Raw genomic sequence first — 18,935 nt, 5'->3', positions numbered from 1 at the left:
AAGCAAACCACGGTTAAATGTCCAAGCATCAGATTTGTTCTTACACGATTGTATATTCACCTCAAGCAGAAGCGGATTATGGTCCGACATTACTCTTGGGAATCTTATAATACTAGAGCCTTGAATAAGAACGGGTGAAATAAAAAAATAATCAAGCCTAGAGCACATTTTATGAGGCGCGGAAAAAAAAGTAAAGCCTGGGTCCTTCTGATTAAAATAAGCCCAAGCATCAATCAATCCATGAAGATCGATCAGATGTCTTAAAGCCCTATACACTTTTGGTTTTCTCCCAGCGTATATAGTCCGTGTTTGGTTCATAAGTTCACACTCCATATTAATATTAAAATCACCACAGATTATAAACGGAGCTGGCCAGCCTACCAGCTCAAGATTCAGCCATTTATATAATTCTGGGTCATCAAACACTGGGCCGTATATAGAGCAGAGTGTGATGTTCTTACCCTGGAAATTACCATGCACAATTACCCAACGGCCCCAACAATCAGCTGAAGAGCGAATTATATTAACCTTCCCCCGTCTTGCTAAAATAGCAACTCCTTTAGTCTTAGCCTCTAGTTTTGTCCAGTTGAAAGCCCTCAAAATCTAAGAGTGTATGGCGACTGGCTTCAATATGCGTTTCTTGGAGGCAGAGGACATCGGCCCGCAAGAATCGCAGATCTTCCCTTCCCCGGCGCAGTGTAATTGGGTCATTGAGCCCACATATATTTATGGATGCTATTCTCATATTAGCCATACCTCTGACAAAATATTCCAAAGAAAAACAAAACACAACCAAACATTAGTTAGCTTGTTTTGACCCCAAACCTCGAACCCTGCCATTTGCACCCCCCATAGTGAATCCCCCTCCCTAACCCCCCCTTCCCCCTTGAACCCCACCAAACACAGGCAAAATAGGTCCACAGACCCATGTGATGCCTCCCACTTCCCGAGTGTCCCCTGGTCACTCTCTGTCTATACATCCTCATATTGCAGGAGCGAGCAAGGGAAAGTTCCCAAGTAAGAAATCCAAAATAAACCAAGAAAAGGAAAAATAAAAAAATAAAAAAGAGGGAAGAATGAAGAAAGTAAAACAGACCTCATATATATAAACATCTCAACCTTCCCCCCCCTTCCATTGTCTCTTGTGTCCCGGCCAGTGGCTGAATGTAATTCGATCTAGATTTCTGCTAAGAGTCCTCCAGCCATTTAGCCATCAGGAAGTTCTTTCAGGTATTCTTCAGCCTGTATTTCTGAGGAAAAAACCTGAATCTTGCCACGACAGATAACTTTTAACGGTGCGGGGTTCATTAAAAACACAATACACCCCTTTTTTTGAAAGGGAGTAATCAACAAGCAGAGTCGCCACCTCCTTTCCACTGTTGCGTGACAAAAGTCTGGGCGCACAAAAAAAGTATGGCCCTCTACAGTTCTTTTGGCATCAGCTTGTGCTTTTTCGAATATAGCTTGCCTCAGTAAAAAATTGCCGAAAAATATCAGAATGGCCCTAGGCTTTGCTTCGGGGTCAGGGTTCTTCTTTAGCGTAAGAGGAAATCGATGGACTCTCTGTATCTCAGTGTCCCATGACCAATGAGAGAGCTCAGGAAAAGCGGTTTGTAACAATTTTAGGACAAATCCTCTGATATCTTGGCCCTCCGCTTTCTCCTCGATTCCTAATAGTCGGAGGTTATTCCTTCGAAAGCCTATTTTCTGAATCTTCTAGCTTCCACATTATGTCAGTCAGTCTATCATCATTAGCCGTTGTTTTAGTCTCCGTCTTCTGTAGCCCTGTCTCGAGCTCGACAATTCTCTCCTCCAATGCGGCTGTTCTGGCGATGACCTCTGAACAAGCCTTGGTATTCTTCCGAATAGCCCCTTGTATCTTCATTGTCGCTAGCTGAGCCCTTTTATGCTCTTGGCGCGCCTCACTTTGGATCGATTTTAACATAGCATAAATCAAGGTGTTAGACGGGGGTGAGTTGGACTCCCCCCGGGATCCCTTCCGCTCTTTTTCATGGGTCCTTAACCCTCCTGATCCTCCAAGACTGATAGCGGCCTGAGCATAATCCCACTGAAGCTTATTACTGGCTTCAGAACCATCGCTGTCGCCATCCCTTAGACCCTGTATACGCGCCAACCTTGATTTCTTACAGCAGGGTGTGGTCTTTTTAGGTGTGTCAGCTGTATTTGGGGGGCTGCCGCTCCCCTCACCAGAGGTCAGAATTCCATTAGTGGAGCCCCTGTGGGCTCAACATCTGACTCTTCGGCCACCGAGAAAAAGCTATCCCCATCAAGGGCCTCCCGCAGACTCCCATCTTCTAATTCAGACTTCTCTCCAGCAGGGGTTTGTAAGATGAAGGTGCCACCCTGCTCCGGTAACTGTCTCTGGGGAGATTTTATAGCGGCTGCGTTATTAAGACCCTCAAACCCCTCACCACCGCTCGCATCACGACCCATAGTGTCTGCGAGTTCAGATATTGAAATAAAAGTCTTACCGCTTTCAACTTCTGCAAGCATCTTTACTTCTTCCTGAGCTCCAGCGGTATTTTCTCCCCACCCTCCATCTTTCATCTCATCTAGAGCCATTTCCCTTTTATCTCTGCTGGTGATGGTTATGTTCGCAGGAGAGGTTGTTGTCACTAATGGAGCCTGTATCCCGTTTTTACATGTGGACGCTCTTCCAGAAAACATCTCCGGGACTGTTATTACCTTCCCCCATCCAATGCTCTCAACTGCGCCAACCACAGTCCCCAGTTTTCCAGAATCCTTATCATGATACGGGAGTTTCTCCACAATTTTATCCATATCTTTGTCCCCTTGCCTCCCTTCCCCGCTCTCTCCATTTTCTCCGGTTTCTCAACCGCCGGGATTTTCCTTACGCTGGCAGCAGGTAATTCCCCTGCAGTTCTACCAGTGACCGCGGAAGCGTTCCCATACTTGCGGGGAGGCATCGGGTTAATCCGGCCGTCAGACACGGCTGCCTCGATGCTTGCTTTCCGCGCTCTCTCTATAAGCCACACCCACCAAGTCCCCAGGTGTACGCGGCTCCGGAGGGCGGTGACTAGCCGCACAGACCACAGCCAGAGTCGCCGAGAATCGCGGTCCACCAGCATGGGTTTCTTTCAGCAAATTTCCTTCAGCCCCCAAAAATATGTAGCCGGGATTTACAAATCAGCAACTTTCTCCTTCTCGCTCCGCTAACCGTTCGTTATTGCAACCTCGGACAGGGAGTGACGCTCACTCAGTTCAAGTGGCCGCCATCTTGCCCCCCGAAAAAATGTATTTCTAAATACAAAATGTGCAATTAATATATTAACCAGTTATTAAGAATGTATATCATGTTTATTTAAGCACCTATCTTGCCAATCACCCTCAAACTAAAATTAAAATGTTTAAAATATTTGAAACATTTATTAAAAATTGAAAAAAATGATAAAGTATGAAAAAATAACATATTAATCACACATTAATATGTAACTTAAAAATACACTGCCCAACAAAACTTACTTTAAATCACCGAAACTGATGTTAAAAAGGAGTAAACAATGTAACGCATCATCGAACTTGGATCCAAACAAATAAAAAAATCAAATCAATCAATTGATATATAATTTAAAAACAACATACTTATTCCCTCCAGAAACCAAACAACAGAAACAAAAGTTATAAATTTCTGTAATATTATCTAAAATATTTTAAAATAAATTACACAATAATACAAATACGGAAAATATTAATACAATACAATAACACATGATAATGAAACTATATTTTAAGTTTGATAGAATTGAAACAAAAGAAAAAATTATATTCTTACTTTCCATATTTTTGTCTACAGTATTTTTATAGTCACAATATTCTGAACACAACATTATTGTCAGTAATTAGGTAAACACCAAAGTGGGCATTGTTAGTAATGGGGGTCTCTGGTTGGAAGCGGCTTGCACCCTGTCCAAGTAGGGACTCTTCCTTGTAGTCAGGGTAAGGGGATTCAAAGCTAAGGTAACCCCTGCTCAACCCCTGCGTAGCTTGGCATGAGCAGTAAGGCTTATCTCAACATACACAAGCAAAGATATCACTTTTAAAAGGTTTAAAATAGTTCAGTCCATAGAAAACCATGGATATGTCACTTTTATGACAAAGAACCTGAGATGAATCAAAATCAAAGCTGAAAACAGGAGCAGGGGAGATGAGGCACCGGAAAACAAAGTGTTGCGTTGATTCCTTGCTATCAGAAGGTGTGAGGCGTTATTTCTTTGCTACGAGGGTAGGTGATGCTTCGGTTTCTAGAAATGAAGCCTAGGTTTCTTACTGCTGGGTAACTTCGATGGAGAACTTAGCATATAGGTGCGATGCATGGAAAATTCTGACGTGCTGGGGTTGATGCAGCGAAAGGCGATTTTCCTAGCTGCGAGCAGGTGATGCATCCAATTCTTCAGCCACACAGCAGGGCCAGCATCAGAGTCAGAGCGAATGTCTCGGATGTTGGAGACTCGGGCTGCAGCAATCTTTTCAGCAGCACGGCAGGTGCCGCAGCGATTCTTAGGCCGCAGCGATGCGTTGGTTTTCCAACCGCGTTGTGGGCTGTGTCAGGAAAAAGAGGCGCTGAAGGTCAAAAAGTGGGTTTTCAGGTTTCTTTGCAGCAAAACGACCTCCTAAGGCCCAAAACTGGAATTGGCACCCCTTGGCAGGTCAGAACTCCCAGTAGAGGAGTTGAGTGGCTGCAGGTGAAGTCTTTTATAGCAGTGAGACTTCTTAACAGGAGGCAAGCCACACACAAACCCTTGGAGAACCTTGGCAAGCAGTATGCAAGAAAGGAAAGTCTCACTGTCCAAGACAGAAGGAGCAAGCCAGCCCAACACAGCAACGAGCCGAGTGGCAGTTCTCCTCCTACAGCTTCTCCAGCTCTTCTTCTTGGCAGAAGCTCCTCTTAGTCCAGAAGTGCTCTAAAGGTATGGTGTCACAGCTTCAGTACTTATACCAATTTCTGCCTTTGAAGTAGGCAAACTTCAAAGGAAAATCTTTGTAGTTCACAAGACCCTGACTTTCCATGACCTGGCTCCAGACACACAACAAGGGAGAGGATACAGCTTTGTGTGAGGACAGGCACAGCCCTTATCAAGTGTTGGTGACAACTCCTCCCACCACTCTAGCTCAGGAAGACCAATCAGCCTTGTGATGGGTCATCAGGATATACAGGGCACACTTCAGCTCCCTTTGTGTGACTGTCTAGAGTGAATGCATAAACAGCCCAACTGTCAGCCTAAACCCAACATAGATTACACAGGCAGGCAGAGACACAGAATGGCAAAGGAAGAAAATGCCCAATTTCTAAAAGTGGCATTTTTAAACACACAATCTGAAAACTAACTTCACAGAAAGATGTATTTTTCAATTGTGAGTTCAGGGAGCCCAAACTCCAAATCTCTATCTCTTCCCAATTGGAAGTTACTATTGTAAAATGTTGCAAGGCAGCTCCAATGATGGGAAAGATAATCCTTGCACTACTGGAAAATGAAATTAGCAGTATTTCACTATCAGGACATGTAAACCAGCCACACCAGTACCTGTCCTACCTTTCACATACACTGCACCCTGTCCATTAGGTAACATTGGGCCTACCTTAGGGGCGCCTTACATGCAGAAAAAGGGAAGATGTGGACCTGGCAAGTCGGTGTACTTGCCAGGTCAACATGGCAGTTTAAAACTGCACTTGAAGACACTGCAGTGGCAGGTCTGAGACAAGTTTGCAGGGCTACTCGTGTGGGTGGCACAAGTGCTGCTGGCCTACTAGTGAAAAAAGATGATGGAAAGAATGCTGAATTAATCAGACATTTACCCCCAGTCACAGATCTGGGTGAAATCCATTGTGCTTTTGCATGCCACGCCATTCCAGTTTGGACCAGCCATATGCAAATAATTCTTAACCCTGTTCCCCACTGGAAAAATCCAGCCTGAATTGCCAGGCCACGTTGGCCTGGACCAGAAACACGCTTCCTGGGACCGGTTTCGGGGAAACACCCCTCATCAGCCATTCTAGCTTGAATCTGGTGGCGCAGCGAGCACAGGACCCATGTCTGGGCATACCCTCCCCACTTAGGGCGACAACTGCAAATAGAATTGATCAGGCCTTCAGTCTACTAGTAGCATTTGATTTACAGGCCCTGGGTACAGACAGTGCACTTTACGAGGGACTTATCAGTAAATCAAATATGCTAATCATGGATAACAAATCATATTTACAATTTATACATGGAGCACTTGTACGCTAGCAGTGATCAGCAGTGGTAAAGTGCCCAGAGTACTAAAACCAGCAAAAATGGAATGCAACACACAGTCAAAAAAAGGGGGTCAGAAGCAAAAAAAGGACAGGAAAAAGACATGCGCAGACTGGTGTATATAATGTATGTTGGGTACACTGGAGTTGATCTTTATGTTGGCAGGGAGCATACTCCATCCCAATGATGACAAAGTATTCTTACCCAATAATCAATATGAGAAAGGATCACTTGTCCTGCACAACCTTAGGTATTTTGCAGGAGCGGAGGGGTGCGTCCCAAAAGATAAAAACCCTCATGCACGTGATGGGTATATCGATGTTATAGCGGTGTATCTTGATTCTCCGCTTTTAGATCACGTGTGTGCATAATCATTGGGTCGTTTAGGTTATGCAACCTCCACCAGGAGGCATTGACCCAAGGTTGAAGCAGTATTGAGCCAGTGATGGGCTCGGAAAACCAGAGAACAACTTTAATAGGTCTGGGTTCGGGTCTGGAAAGCTATGATTAATAGTGCATCCATAAACCTGAACGACCCAATGATTATGCACACACGTGATCTAAAAGCGGAGACTCACGATACACTGCTATAACATCGATATACCCATCACGTGCATGAGGGTTTTTATCTTTTGGGACGCACCCCTCCGCTCCTGCAAAATACCTAAGGTTGTGCAGGACAAGTGATCCTTTCTCATATTGATTATTGGATATATTTTGGAAACTGATTGGATCGGATTTCTACCCCCCCCACCCTTGATTGAAAAAAGTATTCTTACCACCAACAAAATGGTCACCACACTCAATTTAATAGAGGTGGGCAGACCTTTGATGTAATCATGGCAGAGATTACACCATCTCTGCCAAACTGTTCCCCTAGTCATTGCTTTATTTATACTTTTGTTTTACTTCAATAAAGCTACAAAAATGGTGGCAAGAGGAGGGTGGATCTTGTAGGTGGGTTAGTGCCCTAGAATATTCTTAAGTGAATATAAGTTAGGATTATCAGCTCAGTAGTCAGAGCAAGAGCAGGATAAAGAGGACACACTCATCTGACAGCCTGGTCAGCCAGAACAAAAGTGTTGTATAACCCCTTAAGTTAATGCAATACCTTTACTATAATAAAGGATTTCAGATCATTTGGAAATTAACAAAAGTACAGCTTCAACTGGTGCCCCTGGTATGTTCTTATACGTAAGTGCTTTGTGAAGTTCAGTTTCTGTGAATTAGCATTTTTGTCAGAAAGGGAAATATGTGTTCATGTATTTCTCAAAGGAGAGTCCACAAGTCAGCAGTAACTGTTCTTGAGAAATGGTGGGAAAACGAGGGTAGAAGTTGTAGTTGGTTTGGTGCCCCGGAATAATCTGCAGTCCGCATTGTGGCTGTGGTCGGACCAGTACCACGGATTTGGCGGAACTTGAAATAAGGCCTTTACTGTTTTTTTATCATTATGCTGTGGGATTGCTGGATTCTCTACAGCCAAACCACAACATTAAAAAAAGATTGGTGGTGTCCTTGCCCCTCCTAAGGGCACCACCAGGATCAGCAACATTAGTAAAGAACCCTCTCTGGGCATATTGAGGCCGGCTTTGTTTGGAGCAGTCAATAATAAATGGTGGTTCCTGTCACTCATTTATTATGGTTACCTTTTCTAAAAACCTTTTTGAGTTTTCTGGTGCCCTTGACACCCACATTTCTACATCCCTGCAAGTGGTCCCATAAGCCATGTAGGAGTCAGCAACAAAGTGTTAAAAATATGTTTTTCAATACTGGGGTCCCTGGGCCTCAATAAAGAGGCATGCCCCCTCCCCCCATAAAACACCTGCCACCCTGGCCCACCCGGGGGTGAAGAGGCTATTAAAACAAGCATTTAAAATGCAATTGGTCTCGCCTTTGGGACCTTATATGTATTTAGCTATGCAGCACATTAGCCTGGGTGCTGAAACATCTACTGTTCTTTAACATGGAGGGAAAGTAAGCTCCAAACTCCGTCACACTAAAGGTATGGGAACACATGGAAAGAAATATTGCCTTTCAGCGGGAAATGGTATAGTCCAAAGCTGTTTTTAATATTAAATAAGGGCCTTCGGTAGTCATATCACTGAATATACATGATGTGAAAAAAAAATTATTGTCTACGGTTGCTCTTGGAAGACAATTTCTATGGACTGGAATCTAGAGAATGCTAAAGTGATTCTAGTATTTTACTGACCTCTGCTGGTCATTTTCTATCAAGACAATTAAATAGAGTCAATTGAAGAGAAAATAAAGTCCCTAAGCTGGAGCATACTAGTCCTTCGGCTGACCTCCAGACCCCACAAAGTACATACACATATAAGTATATACTAAAGTATATACAAGTGGTCTTGAATGCTCGACCTAAAAATGGTGGAGACTGCTGCTTTACTTTTTCTTTAATTGGCCCCAGGATCCCTGGATATATAAATATTGGGAGAAAAACGAAATAACTCCTACAAAATGGCATGTTTGAAGATGATTGAATGAAGACCGGAGATACATCTCTAAGGAACAAGTGTGTAGGAGAGTCTACTGAGGTACCTGTAGGATGTGGGCCAGTGTAGGTGAATACTGTGCTGCAATCCTTAGGAGAGACTTTGGAGGAATACATAAATTACTGAATGAAGAGATATTTATAGAGCGCAACTGTTGCTTCAGAAGAAGCGTCCTGGTGTTTTCAGAAGACAGGTAGGGGAGGGGGACTACAGCTCACAAAATAGTGCTGTTTTTAACTGAGCCTTCAACAGGTTTTCAGAAGAAATGGAATGGCGGAAGAGTGGGAGAGCAGGCCTGGCGCCATAACTGAGAATAACCTACCCCCAGCTCTGGACTTGCAATATCTGGGAATACATAGGAGGGTGCAATTAGAATAACTGAAGGCGGGGGCGTGGCTACGGCGCCGACGAGGATGGCCGCTGACTTCGGGAGCTCCGTCGAGGAGTGACGGTTTGGAAACGAATCCGGGTCTATTCTCCCTATTTTGACCCTCGGGATTGCAGGCAATGACGGCGGTTTGTTTCCAGACTCAGGAAACTTACTTTTAAAGTCGATTTCTGGCGCAGCACGTCTGAGGTGGGTCCGCCATTTTAGAAGCTGTCACCTGGAACTGCTGTTTCGTGACGCATCTTGCACACTGTTGGGAAACGGTAGGACTTTCTAATTTGGACACACGCGCTCCAATAGTCTTTACCCTATAACTTGCACACAGCCTCTCCAACCTGCTCTGAAAAATGCCGGTTCTAAGACTTTCTCACTAATAATGTACCAGCCGCTATTTTGAAGTCTCTGCATTCTTCCTCCATGTACTTTTCCTCAGCTGCCACTTGTTTTTTCAATGTATCACTGATGGAGTATAACTTTCAATGACTCTATTGTTCATAATTTTGATATGGTGAATGTCTACTCTTCCTACCTGCTGAAGATTTTTGTTATTCTACATATGTGCTTATTTCTTCTGAGAGATTTTCATTTTTCACTCTTGGACACTTTTTGTCTTATTACTTCGTAATGCTTCTCTCAGTCGCTGTTTTTTGACATCGCACATTATTTCATTGCTAGTCCATATCGTCAGCAGTAGCTATCTTCAACATTTTGAACTGCTAGATTTTCCCTTCAAAGCACCATGGCGACGCCTCGCACCAATCGGAACACTATCCAAACTCGCATTGCGACTAACCCATCTTTGGAAGATGCTAATCCTTTTAGTGTTCTCCAAGATGTCTTGGATGACTCATCAGCTGAATCACAAAATGCAAAATCTCCTCCCACTTCTCGCAATGCATCAAAATCTTCTACCAAGGTGTCCTCTGCATCTACTCCTTTGTCGGGGAAAAGAGTTAAAACAAATCCCCCATCTCCTACCAACTCAGCTTCCACTTTATCCATGGAACTGTTATTGGAAGAAATTCGTGCCCTCAAACCCTACATGACTGAGACAAATTCACGTCTTCAAAATCTTGAAGTTAATTGGTCTCACACTGTGCAAAGGGTGGATAATCTTGAAAGAGAGTTTGCTTCGGCTCAACCAGTTCTAGATCAAGTTCCCCATAAAGAAATTGCCAATCTTAAGCAACAAATTGAAAATTTGGAAAATAGGAACAGGCGCAATAATCTACGCATTTACGGCCTTGTGGAAGGACTTGAGGGATCTAATCCCATTTCTTTTTTCCAAACTTTTTGCCTACACTTCTTGGCCTTCCTCCTTCTCCCTCTTTGAATATTCAACGGGCCCACCGATTAGGTCCTACATCTCGCGCGTCTGTTTCATCATCCACTTCAGTCAAACCAAGAGGCGTCATTCTTTACTTTTTGGAATACACGGATCTTCTTAAAGTTCTTCATGCAGCCAGGCAGAAGGGGAAAATTGTATGGAATGGCTCTAATCTTTTCTTTGCCCAAGACTAGGCCAGAATCACTGCTGATCGTCGCAAAAGATTCTTGGAAATGAGACCTGCTCTTCACTCCTTAAATGCTCGTTATGGCCTTTTCCACCCATGTCTCTTCAAAGTGACTTACAACAATCGAACGACGAACTATGAAGATCCAGCACTACTTCAGCAATTTTTGGATTCCTGCGGAGCAAGTTCCATGGACATACCTCATTCATGATTTCAGAATGTTTGCATTTTTATTGATGTGATCTCTTATTAAGATAGCTACCTATCATTGTTCCTCCACTTCCCCTACTGTATAGTGTAAAATGTGCTCTGTTGTATATTGTATGGTGTGCTTTGCTTTATCTGTAATTTTAGTGATTTCAATTGTTTCCTTTTCATTCCTTTTTTAGGTGCAGTCTCATGGATCATTGCTTTTTGTGTCATCTATGTCCTACCTGGAAGTATGTTTCCTTCTGCCACATCCTTGCGGATTTCCTGGTCCGACGTGTTACCTTCCTTATGTGGTTCCACCACCCCCAGTCTTCTTGTTGGTTTCTGATCTATTTTTCTCATGTATTTTTCCGTTTTCACTTTATGGTTTTGTTTTGTCTTCTTCTTTTTTATTCTCTCTCTCTTCAGCCTTTTCTTCTCCCTACCTTCTTCTTCCCTCTTCCTTTTTTTCTCCACCTCTATATTCTCTACAGTACTCCTCTTTTCTCTTCCTCACTTATTTTTATATCTCTGAATCTTTTATATAAGTGTTTCTCCTCTGTTCTCTTCTATTATTTTATTGCAAGTTCTATAATCCTTTATATTTGCATGATCGTTGTGTATGCTGAATTAGATAGATATTATCTTACTCCTTTTTACGCAGTTTTGTTCATGTTTGCTTTAGTCATTTTCACTTAGAGTAGTTACCTGGAATGTTAAAGGAGTTAACAACCCTATCAAAAGACAACGTGTTCTAACTCACCTAGCTAGATTGAATGCAGACATAGCCTTTGTTCAGGAAACTCATTTATGGGATTCTGAATCGGCTAAGTTAAAACGAAGTTGGGTGGGTCATGTCTTCTCCTCTCCAGCTCTGGGGAAAAAGAATGGCACATCTATACTGTGTCACAAAAAACATACATTTTCAGTACTACACCAGGAACATGACCTTGATGGTCGTTGGGTTATTGTTAAATTACTTATTAACCAAATACCTTTGCTATTGTTTAATGTTTATGCACCTGCAACGGTTGATAATACTTTTTGGACTCACATTGCTGATAAGATCCTTCTTCTTGACGAGGACTATGTTATTTTTGGATGTGACTGTAATCAAATTATTGACCCTCTTTTGGATAGGCGCTCCTCTGTCAAATTCTCAAATTCTAAAATGCATTCGCAATTTTCTTCTGCTATACGCCGTAAACCTTTAATCGATACCTGGAGACTATGCAATCCTGATCTGCAGGAATACACCTTCTATTCCCCTCCTCATAACTCGCAATCCAGGAGAGATTATCTTTTCTTTAGCAAACCCCTATCTCAATTTATTTCCCAAGCTGAAATTGGTTGCATTCTAATCTCAGATCATGCCCCTGTGTGTGTAGATTTTGATTTGTTACCTTTCTCGCCTCCTTCAGGTAGATGGCGTTTCAACAATGCATTGTTGCTGGATCCTGCTTTCACAAGCCAATTTACTTCTTTTGCTTCCGAGTTCTTTTCCATTAATTCTACCCCGGATTCCTCTCCGATTATGATCTGGGACTCTTTCAAATCAGCAGCGAGAGGTTTTATCATAAGTTTTGTATCACGTAAGAAGAAACTTTTCGAAACCAAACATGCTCAACTATTATCCAAGATTAAACAGACCCCCCAGGATATAGCGGCATGGATTAGCAAATTTAGCGGCACAAAAATGGAAATTTAGCGGCACAAATATGGGAATTTAGCGGCAATTTTGCGGCATTTTATGTGGCCATTTTTCCTACAACAAACACAGATATCTTAGTTTTATTTTGTTATTTAACAACATGAAGCTATGTATATTTGGTTTCTTTACAATGTAGACACTTTGGGGCAGATTTACAAGCCCCTTGCGCTGCTTTTACGCCGCCGTTGCGTCACTTTTGTGACGCAGCGGCGGCGCAAAAGATGCACCATAGTGTGGGGTATTTACAACGTGATGCATCTCCCAGATGCGTCACGATGCAAAGCCCTGCGCCAGAAGAGGCGTACCATTGCAGGTCAGTTTGTGTCTTGCAATAGCCTTAGAGCTTGGTGCCACTGTACCTGCTGCACTAATGATGGCTATACCTATCGCCCCTTTTATTAGTAAGCACGTTAAATAATACAGTGTATTTTGAACACGACCTGATATCCCACCGGATGCCCGTTTGACAGACCTAAACACTAGAGAAAGAGCAGTCAAAACCGCCAAGTGGTTGTTGGTTCTGTGTGAAGCCTACGGCCACTTGTTAAACAGTAGCAAACTGCATGTTGGTACTTGTAGTTTCGTTGCAAAATGTCAGCCTGCAAATCTTCGCCGATTTAAAAGCGGGGACTGGTTGAAGTTGACACCCATGACATGGGGCCACTTGACGCCCGTGTTAAATTTCTCGCCTCTAGGATTTTTCCCATGGCTCACTCCCAGGGAGAAACGGTCTGCAATAGGTGAGCTCAACCCTCTGACTTCATCCCTTGTCCAGCGCGCCTCTGCAGATACCCCGTCCCTTGTGCGCCTCAGCTCTCTCGGCTGAGCGGTTCTATCTGTTTATCTTGAGGGACAGACATCTCTACACGGCGCTCCATCTCCAAGCCCGCGAAGCATTCCATCAGTGTGACACACTGGCAGCTCGTGCCAGCATGCTTCTCGAAGGCAAACACTTCCTTGTTCGAATGCTCCATGAATGGTGTGGGCAGACAGGCGTGGCAGTGAAGGCGTGGCAGTGAAGTCTGGGCGTGGCGTGGAAAACACAGCACTGGATGTCTTTGCCTGCTAGCCCAATTCACAGGCGACAGCCACGTAAAGCAGACCCCCCAGGATATAGCGAAAAATGCCGCGATTTCTACAAAAATGCCGATTTCGCGGGCACTTTTGTAAATATCGCGGCATTTTTTTTAAATTGCCGATTTCGCGGCAAATCGCGAAATGGCGAAATCGCAATATCCTGGCGGGTCTGATTAAATGGCTTGAATACTGTTATTACCGGTCTAATTCTGAAGCAACACTAAAAGATCTCCTTGATGCAAAATTCTCTTTTAATAAATCATCTACAGAAGCTGCTTCCTCTTGTCTCTTAAAAAGCAGTGCCCGTTACTATGGCGGTCAGATAAGGATGGGTAAACTACTTGCTAACTACTTAAAGGTTCGACATGATAGGACTAAAATTGATTCTATCCGTTCCATCACTGGTGTCTCATTATTTAAGGATACTGATATTCTGAACTAATTTTTTAATTTTTATAAAACTTTATATACCCCTGAACAATCCCCTTCCTCAGAGGCTCTCTCATCCTTCTTCCACTCGATATGCTCTCCTTCTCCACTTGACGCTGATTTCACCCCTTTAGAATCTGACATTACTCTTTCAGAAATTAAGACTGCTGTAGCAAAATGGAAAAGAGGGAAAGCTCCTGGCCCAGATGGCTTTACTATTGAATTTTATGCTCACTTTGCGTCTTTTCTACTTCCACAACTTTTAGGGCTTTTCCATTCCTTTGTTAGAGATGGCTCCTCCTCAGGCTCATTTCAAGAAGCGGTAATTTGTTTAATTCCCAAAGAAAATAAAGATCCTTCGTCATGTAAAAACTATCACCCAATTTCCCTAGTCAATTTGGACTATAAAATCTTCGCAAAGATTCTTGCCCTTCGCCTTGAACCCATCTTACCCAACATTATTGGTCCAGAACAATCCGGTTTTGTTAAAGGTTGTCTATCCTCCGATAACTCTAGCATTTTCTCCAACGTCTTAAGTAAAGCGTCCTCTTTGGATTATCCAATTGCTGCAATTGCACTTGATGCTGAAAAAACATTCAACAGGATTGGTTGGGAATTCATGTTTTAGGCACTTAAATGGATAGGACTTCCTACTAAATTAATTTCATATATCTCTTTATTATATTCCGTCCCTAAAGCATCTATCTTTGTTAATGGGGAAACCTCAGACTATTTCTCTCTTTTTCGAGGAGTTCGTCAAGGTTGCCCTTTATCACTTCTTCTTTTTATCATTGCTCTAGAGCCTCTCCTGTCAAAGCTTAGGTCAGATGATCGAATCACTGGTTTTAACCTTGGTTCCACCCAGGTCAAATTATCTGCCTATGCAGATGACATTCTTTTATACTGTTCTAATCCTTCTACATCTCTTCCTTCCTTTCTCTCTCAGGTTGACTCCTTTTCTCAGCTGTCCGGATATCGGCTCAACTCCGACAAATGTGAGATTCTTCCCCTAAATATTCATTGTTTGAAGCAAGATTTTCTTTCTACTGGTTTTTCTTGGAAACCTTCCAAGATTAAATATTTAGGTTTATGGTTCTCACCTACTATTTCTGAATCTTTGAAAGAGAATTTTAATCATCTTTTCAAATCCTTATCTACTTTTTTAGATCGCTTGCACCCTCTTTTTCTTTTGTGGTTGGGTCGTTTAGACTGGATATATGACATTACAACGCATACTTTTACAACGCCTACCTTTACATCGCAAGTTTTACAACGCATACCATTACAACGCATAATGCTTTTGGGCGCTGGATAGTGAATAGTTTCATTTACTATTCCAACTCCAGTCCCCGTGGATAGTAGGGAAGGTGTTGGATAGTACATTAAACCTATTCCCTATCCTAGATCGCCCCCCAGCGCTATGCGTTGTAATGGTTTGCGTTGTAAAAGTTGCGTTGTAATGGTAGTTCGTTGTAAAAGTTTCGTTGTAAAGGCTGTATACCGTTTAGACTCAATTAAGATGATGCCAACTCCACTTATTCTCTATCTTCTATCTATGATTCCGGTACATATTCCTGGTTCCTATTTTAAGAAAATTGATTCTTTATTATCCAAATTTTGTTGGAAGAATAAACCTCCCCCGAATAGCTCTTACTATTCTTAAAGCGGACAAAACTACGGGAGGCCTTAAATTTCCAGATTTTAAAACATATCACCTTGCCTTCTCTCTGAGACAGTCTTCTCGTTGGCTTTCCACTGATCAATTTTTTCAATCACCCATGTGGTTGGATATTGAAAAACATCTGTTAACTTCTTTTGATTTTAATGAATCTCTCGCTTTTACTCATACTCTTTCTTCCTTTCGCTCTCAAGTAATATCCCATACACGTAAGATCTTAATTCCCTTTCTCTCATCTTCTTATCCTTCCCTTTCTTCATTGAATCAGCAACCCATCTGGCATAATCACTCTTTACGCATTAAGGACCGCACATTCTATTGGAAATCATGGAGATCTCGCGGTTTACTTTGGATTTCACAGCTAATCTCCAACAATAGTCCTTTAACTTTTTCTGAACTTCAACAACAGTTTTCCTTACCTTCGTCCTGTAAGCCTCAATACGATTTCCTCCTTCCTTCAATTCTGCAATATCTTCTTTCTTAACCTTCATCCTCTACTATTCCCTCCACGTCCTCTGCTCTTTTTTCTCTATTATCTAGCACTACCTCGGCTTCTTCTTTTTACAAGGCTCTGTACTTTTCTTCTGATAGAGACAAGGGGAAGTCTGAATTGGCTTGGGAAAAGGATCTTGCAGAGTGCTGGCCCATACCTTTATGGGACAAGTTGTGGTTGAAACTACATAAAACTTCTAGAGCAGCAAATGTCTCACAAACTCTCTATTTTGTTTACAAACGCCTTCTTTTTACACCACTGAAATTAGCTTCTTTCTCCACTGACATTCCCTCTTCCTGTTGGTCATGCAATGGAAATCTTGCAGACTTAAAACATATGCTCTTTGACTGTCCTTCCTTATCCTGTTTTTAGCACCTGGTTTGGTCCCCAATTAATAAAATCTTTCATATTCAAATTCCCTTTTCTATCTCTAACATCTTTTTAGATTCCTTATCTCCTTCTTGGCCTCACTCACCTTCCCCCCCTCTTTAATTGACCTCTTATTAGCAATTGCTCTTCATTTGATTACCTCAAACTGGAAGCAAGCTGATAAAGTCACTTTTAGAGCCTGGTGGAATGCTGTATTTTTCATCACAGACTAAACACTCATAATGTTACCCCCATTTCTATGGCCATTAAAAGGGATCTCCTCTGGTTACCTTTAACTTCGTACCTCACTGATATAACATCTCCTCCATCTAATACTATTATTACTCATGCTGAAGTTCGAAAACCTCCATGATTTCTTTTGTTATCTTCTTGTTATATCCTAGTGTTCATAATATTGGGTGTGACTCCTTTTTCCTTTTTTGATTATTACATTCTAGAGTTTTAATATATTTCTCAACTGATTATCGCTATTTGTTGATTTTGTATGCTTCCTTTTAAGATTCAGGTAATTCCGTCTCTTACCTGTACTGTTATATTCTGATATTATCCTTTCTCCCTTTCCTCCTCCCCCCTTCCCTACACCCTCTTTACCCTTTTCTATTATACTCAATTTTGTAATCTATTCTACAAATGTATAACATTACTTTTTCATAGTGTAGTATATTTATATACTGTTCATAATTGTATATGTTATACTCTTTTTTCACCAATACATTTTCACTTGAAACTTAAGAATAACTGAAGACCCTGGCAGAGTATAATATTTTCTCCTTGGATTGTTTGTTGTCTTTCGCTTGTGGTTGGTGCATTATCAATGACCCCAGAACATGCAGAAGGAAGATGATGAAAATTGATATACATAAAAAAATATTTGTGCTCAATAACCATGAGACTTACACATATGAATTTAAAGGTTAATCCATGCATGGAATTAATATATATGAACAATGTGATAGCCCATACTCCAACATGGATGCTTGCTTTGTAAATGGATCCCTTGGTATCAGCTTCTGATCAGTGTCCTTGAAGAAGGTGTTGGTAAGGTATACCCGACCCGACAGCTGGAGAGAAGGTTAATGTGAAACCGCAATCTAAAAAGTATGACTCAAAGGATAACAATGGTATTGAACACAAATGATGTCAATGTAGAGATATTTACCTGGAAGATCGACAGTACGGCATAACAAATAATTAAAAAAATAAACAAGCCGATATTTAAAACAGCAGATGAAAAATGCTTAGAAAGCACAAATGATGGCATATAGTAGTAGATGTCAGAACTACGCAGACCAACAAGATTGATGAATGGTAGAGGGTTAAATCTCGACTGCCAGTATATTCCCTGAAGTCTTCTGTTGTGTTGGTCACAATGTGGACACCAGGGTTGTTATGTCCTTGTAGCTGACAACACAGGCTTATACATAGTGATAAGGCACCCAAAGACATTCATTCTGATGGTCCGATGACAAGTTGTATTCACAGTATAGCAAACTCAGCGGGTCCTCTCCTGGATGTTATTAACTGGTTTAATGGAAAGATTATTATGCTAACATTACTGACACATTCCTTCACAAAGGATATCACAGGCAATAATAAAATAAAATGGTAACATGGGTGGATATAAAGCTGTGTGACCTTAGACATACTCCATCCTGTCACCTACGGCAAGAGAGATATTTTTGGCCCAAAATAGCAGAATATATACCCGTCTCTACTATCTATTTGCTGTGTGGTGGCCAATCCCAGTTTTGTTGTAGCACAGGGAACAGAAGTGGAGGTGCTGGCAGGTGATTGAAGAGACAACAAAGGCCTTTAAAAATGGTAGTGGATAAGGATATTTGCACTTCAATATACAGCAATACAGGATACAGTTGAGTAAAGTAGCTCATAAAATGAAACACCCAAAACAAATTAATATTATTATGTCCAGCATACTAATCACCTATGGTGTGTTAGTGACATTGACCTACTGACATAGTAGTGTGTGTTGTAGAGGTGACATCCGAGGCTGGTACTATGTGTCAGCCTACCTCCTGGCCCAGCTGTAGCAATTAAATTACTTGTAATGGTTACTATATAAGAGAAAATAAGAGTAAAAGGAGCTAATTATATTGAGCATTTTATTTGAAGGAGGTAAGTGTTAGAGGCTAGGAATAAAAAATATTTTTTTGCATAAGTGTGTAGGATAATTTGTTGACATACAGAGGGGGTGTTAGTTATTTTCTGGCCTTATGTTGGGGTTGTCTGAAACAGGAAGGTTATGTGGCAGGTCATGAGC

Source organism: Lissotriton helveticus, chromosome 3_2, assembly GCF_964261635.1.
Source record: "Lissotriton helveticus chromosome 3_2, aLisHel1.1, whole genome shotgun sequence".
Classification (NCBI taxonomy): Eukaryota; Metazoa; Chordata; class Amphibia; order Caudata; family Salamandridae; genus Lissotriton; species Lissotriton helveticus.
The sequence above is the reverse complement of the archived record's forward strand: the minus strand, read 5'-3'. Positions refer to the sequence as shown.